The sequence below is a fragment of the Schistocerca gregaria genome, chromosome 3 (assembly GCF_023897955.1).
Source record: "Schistocerca gregaria isolate iqSchGreg1 chromosome 3, iqSchGreg1.2, whole genome shotgun sequence".
In the NCBI taxonomy this organism is placed as follows: Eukaryota; Metazoa; Arthropoda; class Insecta; order Orthoptera; family Acrididae; genus Schistocerca; species Schistocerca gregaria.
This window is the reverse complement of record NC_064922.1, coordinates 580,265,807-580,272,859: the sequence shown is the minus strand read 5'-3', so window position 1 is coordinate 580,272,859 and position 7,053 is coordinate 580,265,807.

Below are 7,053 nucleotides of genomic sequence, written 5' to 3'. Positions count from 1 at the left end.
CTGGAATGATTGGTGTGTCAGCTCTTTCTCGTGCCCGCGTTTTGCTGCGGGGCGATTGGTCGCGATCGCCTATTTAGGCGCGCGCGGAGCTATTCGAAGGAGAGTCGGCGCAGCAGTAACATGCAGCGTAAGTTACCTTGTTACCGAAGGAGGGCAGTGAGTGACCCTGTGAGTCGATGTCGTCGTCGTCGTCGTCGTCGTCGTCGTCGTCGTCGTCGTCGTCGTCTTCATCATCCGAGTACTGGTCGTACCATGGTCGGTGGTGGGCCGCGCGACCCCGGAGTTTGTTTTGGCCGAATACGGAAGCAACGCTAGTGAGTGGATGACGTGGTGTTCAAAATGTTTCAAATGGCTCTGAGCACTATGGGACGTAACATCTGACGTCATCAGTCCTGTAGACTTAGAACTACTTAAACCTAACCAACCTAAGGACATCACACACATCCATGCCCGAGTCAAAATTCGAACCTGCGACCGTAGTAGCTGAGCGGTTCCGGACTGAAGCGCCTGGAACCGCTCGGTCACAGCGGCAGGCCGACGCGGCGTGAGACTTCACGTAACTTGCGGAACTGATGCCTTGCGACTCCTGGAGGACTGTGCAGCTGTGCAGAGGCCTGGATACGACCGTGTATATGCCTTCACCGTGCCAGGTCTTCTGTCAGCCGCTGCCACCTGCGTTAATTCTGGTGGGTAAGCTGTTTTCCCATTCAGATTCGTTCTTGTACGATTAATTGTTGGGTGGCCCTTTACGACTTTCGCGTGGCACCTTAAATGTGCTGTCGCGTTTTGTACGTGGGAATTCCTCGCCTTGTAGGTGAAGTTTTTCGTAAAAGGACTACCTGTGTCTATTGCGTAATTTACTGGGTCTACGAAAGATGTGCAAATTGTTCAAACTGCACAGAGCTTGCATCCGGCAAATTTTGGTGGAGTAATATATTTATTTTAAGTCCGATGCCTGGCAAATTCTGTAAGCGCGAGTCTGGTAAAGTCTTTTATGTTGTTTGAAGTATGTTGTATTGAATAGCAGCGTGTGTAGTCTTAATTGTGAGTCAACCAAATTACCGATACAGGTTGCTCTTGCAGTACTTGATTACGTGCTGATTACCCCTCCTCCACTGCGTGCGCAAGCATCTCAAATTATGCTATCCCGTTTTAGTTGTAATTTTAAAGGTGTCATTTTATCTTATCCCTATAATGAGCTCCGCTCTTACGGTTTTGTGCACTGCTAGAGTATTTCAATTAGCCTCTTACTTAAATCATTTGATGGTTAAAGTTGCAATGAAAATGTTCTTCCATACTTAAAAGTATTGCACTTTGCTTTGAAGAACTTCGGGGTTTTTGGCTGTTTGCAAGGCTGTAGGTTAATATTTGATTTGTCATCTTGCATGGAAAATGTTGGTTGACTTCACAGTTGCCGAAAACGTGCTATGTTCTAATAGTTTGTCTGATGTGTTATAGAAGGAGCGCGTTTTCTAAGCCGGCTGGGCTGCTCCTCACGCGTTGCCGCGTGACCAGCCAGTACACCTAAGTGGCTCTACGACCGCAGAAGGCTGCTACGTTTGAGCAGTACTGTAATTGGTGCATGTATTCTACCTCTAATAAGCTTTTTCTGGCTTTGTAACCGTAACTTGTAAGTCATGTTTTTGCCGTTTTAAACTATTCAAAGAATTTCAATTCCTTTCGGAGCCGCCAGGCTTGTTAGTTCTCTGTCAAATAAGTTTGCTTGAAGTATTTGCATCGAACAAGTATAATATCTTTTCTTAAAATATCTCTTTTTTTTTTTCAAGAAAACTATATTTTGCAATCAAGTTTTGTTGCAAGCTGCGTAAGTTTCAAGTTTAAAAAAAATATTTTGTTGGAGGAAATCATTCCCACTTGTCCACAATTAAAGTAAATATTCTTAAACGTTACACTTATTGCTTTGCAAGAGTTTTCTGAATTTTGTACTTCATTTATTATTGACCAATTACTAAGTTGTAATATCATTGCGTCTCTGTGCTATTATCAGTGTTGCTTGTTTCGATGCCTCGTAAATAAAGTTTGTTGTTGATAATACTCTACGGTCTTGCTCATTTCACTCCCCGCAACCTTGAGACCTGTTACCAACGTATCAGTTTGATTCTTCCAAAGCTTTTCAATTCTGATTCCATTACAGGATCCTTTCTCTCTTCCTTGCCGATTTCTGTTTCTTCTTCTATCATGGCCGGCCGGAGTGGCCGTGCGGTTCTAGCGCGCTACAGTCTGGAACCGAGCGACCACTACGGTCGCATGTTCGAATCCTGCCTCGGGCATGGATGTGTGTGATGTCCTTAGGTTAGTTAGGTTTGATTAGTTCTAAGTTCTAGGCGACTGATGACCTCAGAAGTTAAGTCCCATAGTGCTCAGAGCCATTTTCTTCTATCACGTCGCCGGACAAGTGCTCCTCCTTATCGACGCCTGCAGTGTACTCTTTAGACGCTTCCTTTTCTTGTATTTAACAGTGGAATTCCTATCGAACTCTTAATGTTATCGCCCTTGCTTTTAATTTAATCGGTCGTTCTGACTTTACTATATGCTGAATCTGTTCTTTCTTTTTTTTATACATTTTGGACGTAGTCATTTCGTCTTAGCTTCCCTGCACTTCCTATTTACTTCATCCCCCGTTACTTGTATTTCTGTATTCCAGAATTGTCTGAACACATTTCTGCTTCCTTCTTTCATCGATCTACTGAAGTATTTCTTTTGTTACCTGTGGGCCCGCATCTCGTGGTCGTGCGGTAGCGTTCTCGCTTCCCGCGCCCGGGTTCCCGGGTTGGATTCCCGGCGGGGTCAGGGATTTTCTCTGCCTCGTGATGGCTGGGTGTTGTGTGTTGTCCTTAGATTAGTTAGGTTTAAGTAGTTCTAAGTCCTAGGGGACTGATGACCATAGATGTAAAGTCCCATAGTGCTCAGAGCCAATTTGTTACCTGTGGTTTCTTCGCTGTTACCTTCCTTTAACTTACGTTTTTCTTTCTTGCTTCTGTGGCTGCCCTTTTTATAGATGTCCATTCCTCTTCAACTGAGCAGTCTACTGAGCTATTCCTCATTGCTGTATCTATAGCCTCAGAGAACTTCAAGTGTATCTCGTCATTCCTTAGTACTTCTGTATCCCACTTCTCTGTGTACTGATTGATCCTCACTAAACTCTTTAATTTTCAGCCTACTCTTCATCACTACACAGTATCTTTGTCTGAAATCTCAGCGTATCACCCGGCCTTTTCCAAGTATACCTCCTCGTCTTGCGATTTTTGAATGGAGTATTAGCTATTACTAGCTGAAATTTATTGGAGAACTCAATTAGTCTTTCTCTTCTCTCACTCCTAGTACCAATCCCATATTATCCCGAAAGCCTTTCTTCTATTCCTTCCCCTAAAACCGCATTCCATTCCCCTATGACTATTATATTTTCCTCTTCCTTTACGTTCTGAATTGCCCATTCAATATCCTCATACTTCCTCTCTCTTCATCTTCGTCTTGCGACATCGGCATGTACACCTGAACTATCGTTGTCGGTGTTCGTTGGCTGTCGATTGTGATGGGAACAACCCTATCTTTTGCTAACTTTTAGTATGTCTTGACCACGCTTATTTTTTCAACAACCTTACGCTTTTCGACTTTACGTCAGTCTCAAAGGCAGTGTTGTGTCAGTCACATAAAATTGTTCATTAGATTCATTGTATCACGCCAACATTCTCAATCACGGGACAAGTGCAAACATGTGATCGAGAATATTGGCGTGATACAATGTATCTAACGAACAATTTTATATGTCTGACATAACACTGCCTTTGAAAATGACTTAGAGTCGAAAAACGTAAGGTTGTTGACAGATAAGTGCAGTCAAGACAAAAGAAAAGTTATCAAAAGTGCATCCAAATGGTGGCGTCGTCTCGCAGCTCTAGTTTCCTGTTCATAACGAATCCTATTCCCGTTATTCCATTTTCTGCTGTGTTGATATTTCCATATACTGATCTGACCAAAAATCCTTGTCTTCTTTCCTTATCAATTAACTGACCCCACTATATCTAGTTTCTACCTTAGCATTTCCCTTTTCAGGTTTTCTAGCTTCCAAACTGCGTTCAAACTTCTGACATTCCACGCCCCGACTCGTAAAATGTTATCCTTTCGTTGGTTATTCATTCCTTTTCTCATGGTCACTCCCCCCCCTGCTTGGCAGTCACCTCCGGGAGATCCGGAATCCTTTGTTCACATGACACTTTTTAAATTACATGCCACACTTGTCCATAAATACAAATTTTTTTGTGTGTCCTTAATGCAGTGATTTTCATTGCTTTCTTTACCTTCATGTCTTGATCCTCGCTGATTCTTCCGTTTTTTAAGGGTAGTTTCCTCGACATACGAGTATGTCCGACGAAACAGGATGCAATGGGGAAATCCATAAACGTAAGCGATACAGGATGCAAATGGAGAAATTCATAAAAGTAAGCGATTTTGACAAAGAGCAAACTGTTATGGCCCGGCGTCTAGGAACTAACATCTCAGAATTGGTATTGACGGTCGGCTGCTGGCGTCCTAGTGTCGTGAGTGTGTATGGAAAATGGGTGTGGGATGGTGAAATCATGAACAGCTGTCATGTTGGACGTCGACGCGTCATCACAGAACGTGGAAGTCCGAGCCTTGCGCGCTCTGTAATGCATGATAGACGGCGATCTGTGGCATATCTGAAGGCAGCACACACACCCTTTGACGCTTTTGTTGAACATGGGCCTTGGCAGTAACGACCTCTACATCTTTCCATCATGATCCAAGATCAGAAATTACTAATGCGGTGGACACTGGAGTATCGAGTGGAGAGTATCGCATGGATCAATGGAAACAGGATGCCTGGTCGGATGAATCGTGTTTCTTGCTACACCAGATTAATGGCACACGAAAATCTTACTGAAACATTTAACAGCATTTATCGCTCAGAAATGGTAATAGATTCTTTTATCTCTACTGGTCTCTAGCATTTCATGCTTGTCCTAATACTATGGTTCAGGACTTTATTTCCTTCGTTGATAACACCGTCTCGGTGTTACACAGCTGATTGTTGTGCCTCCTGCTGTATTCACATAATCATCATGTACAACATATGATCTAAAGTATCTGGAAACCCCTATGTAATGCGGAATTGACCACTAGATGTCACAAGAGGCAAATATTCCAGTATATAAGAAGGGTGTAAGGTGGCAGAATAAATTGTCAGATTCGCACCTTACATGAGACCTTTATACATCGCAATGAGTGGGTGAAGATCTGTAACGTAATTCAGTTGTTATGAGAACATTTGCCTGTCAGTATGTAATGCAAAAAGGGATGACAGCCAATAATACACTATTCCTATATAATGCGTGTCTTCGAGCAGAAGGTGGAACACGAGTCGCTTTTAGTTTTGAAAAGCCAGCCATACAACAGCATAGCGAAAGCGTGCTGTGGGGGTTGAAACGGAAACCACTTAAAGGCGTCGCAGGATGAAGGTCAGCAACCCCGGGCCAGGTGATTCGGGCTGGAGGACCGCGTGTAGCAGCACATCTGCACAAGGGACAGAGAAAAAGCTTTGTAAAGCTGCGTTTCAGAATTCCAACGGGATACGAACAAGAGCCAGTGACGCATTTCATCCATTAGGTGCGACACATGGAAAGGTCAATGTACTTTAGGCGTCTAGAATGAGCACAAAACGTCCGATTGGCGGCAACGCCCTGTTAAGTTTCGACGCAGTTTGATTGAAGGGACATTGCGATTGGTAGGGAGAGTTTCTACAAAATAAAAGCAACGCTCCTATTAGTCGAAAAAAGCCGTCACGTGAAAATTGAACCCAACTAGAAGGAGGCAATTCTGCCAAGAGTAGGACAGGAGAGAAATTTTGGGGACTCTTCTCTAAACTGGCGTGAAGTGCAGAACGGAGTGCTTAAGGCTCTGTACAACGCAGAAAAGAAATTGGTGTGGATACTGTGTTCACAGCAGCTGCACTCCAACTAGAAATTAGCTGTAGCAACGTTTAGCTCCGACTGTGGTGAAACGATCCAGCCAAATTAGATAAATGTTCTTGCGAGAATTGAGAGGGCAGTATAATATGCACGCTGCTCCAACGATACGCGTGTGTATCGCCATATACTTAGACTAGGGCTGAGTAGATGTTTTCTCGCATAACGAGAAAGATAGGGAAAGTTTATGCTGGAAAGTTCAGCGAAGGCCTGATTAGTTTTGTTCAGGAATTTCAGCGGGAGAGAGTGGCCTTGCAGTCGGCAGCGCGTCGCAGCTTAAGGTAAATACCGTGTGCAGAGGCGTAAACTCTGTTGGTTCACCCGCTTGTGTCCACTGTAAACTCGAGTGGCCTTGGGTAATCTTGCGCTCAAATTTGTCACATAACTAACCATCCACCGTAGACCTGATTGTCATCCTAAATAGTACCGAACTTTGAACTGGAATGGGACGATTTTCGTAGTACTGGCCAACATCATAATGTATGTGTAGGAGCAATTTTGTAAAGAAACTTCCAATTAAACTTTCACATTATTGTGCTTAGGGTTAATGTAAAGAAACTTGCAATTAAACTTTCATAATATTGTGCTTAGGGTTAATGTTCTTTCAGAGAGTTAATATTTAACATTGTTGTGTATAAGATTTTTTCACTTTCTGTTGTTGGCAAGATGCGTTATCCATTGCGCTATTTTTATACTGGCGAGTTGAAAACTGTTTAAAAGCTGTAATTATGTGCAAAAAATTGCGACATTAAACTTGTCACTTCACCTTACGCATTTGTCCTCAATTCAAGAATAAGAGAAACCACAGCTAACAGGGGGAGAAGTATTTGTTGTGAGCAGAGGAGCAGTAACAGCAGAATGGCTTGTCAGGAGAGCTCAGTGACTTCGAACGTGGACTAACCAATAGACGTTACCATCCATACCCATTACTGATACTTCAACCGTTCTAAAGCTGCCCAAGTCGACTTTTGGTGATACGACTGTGAAGTGGAAACACGGAGGAACAACCACAGCTAAGCCAAGCCAAGACCAGAGGGACGTATTTGCT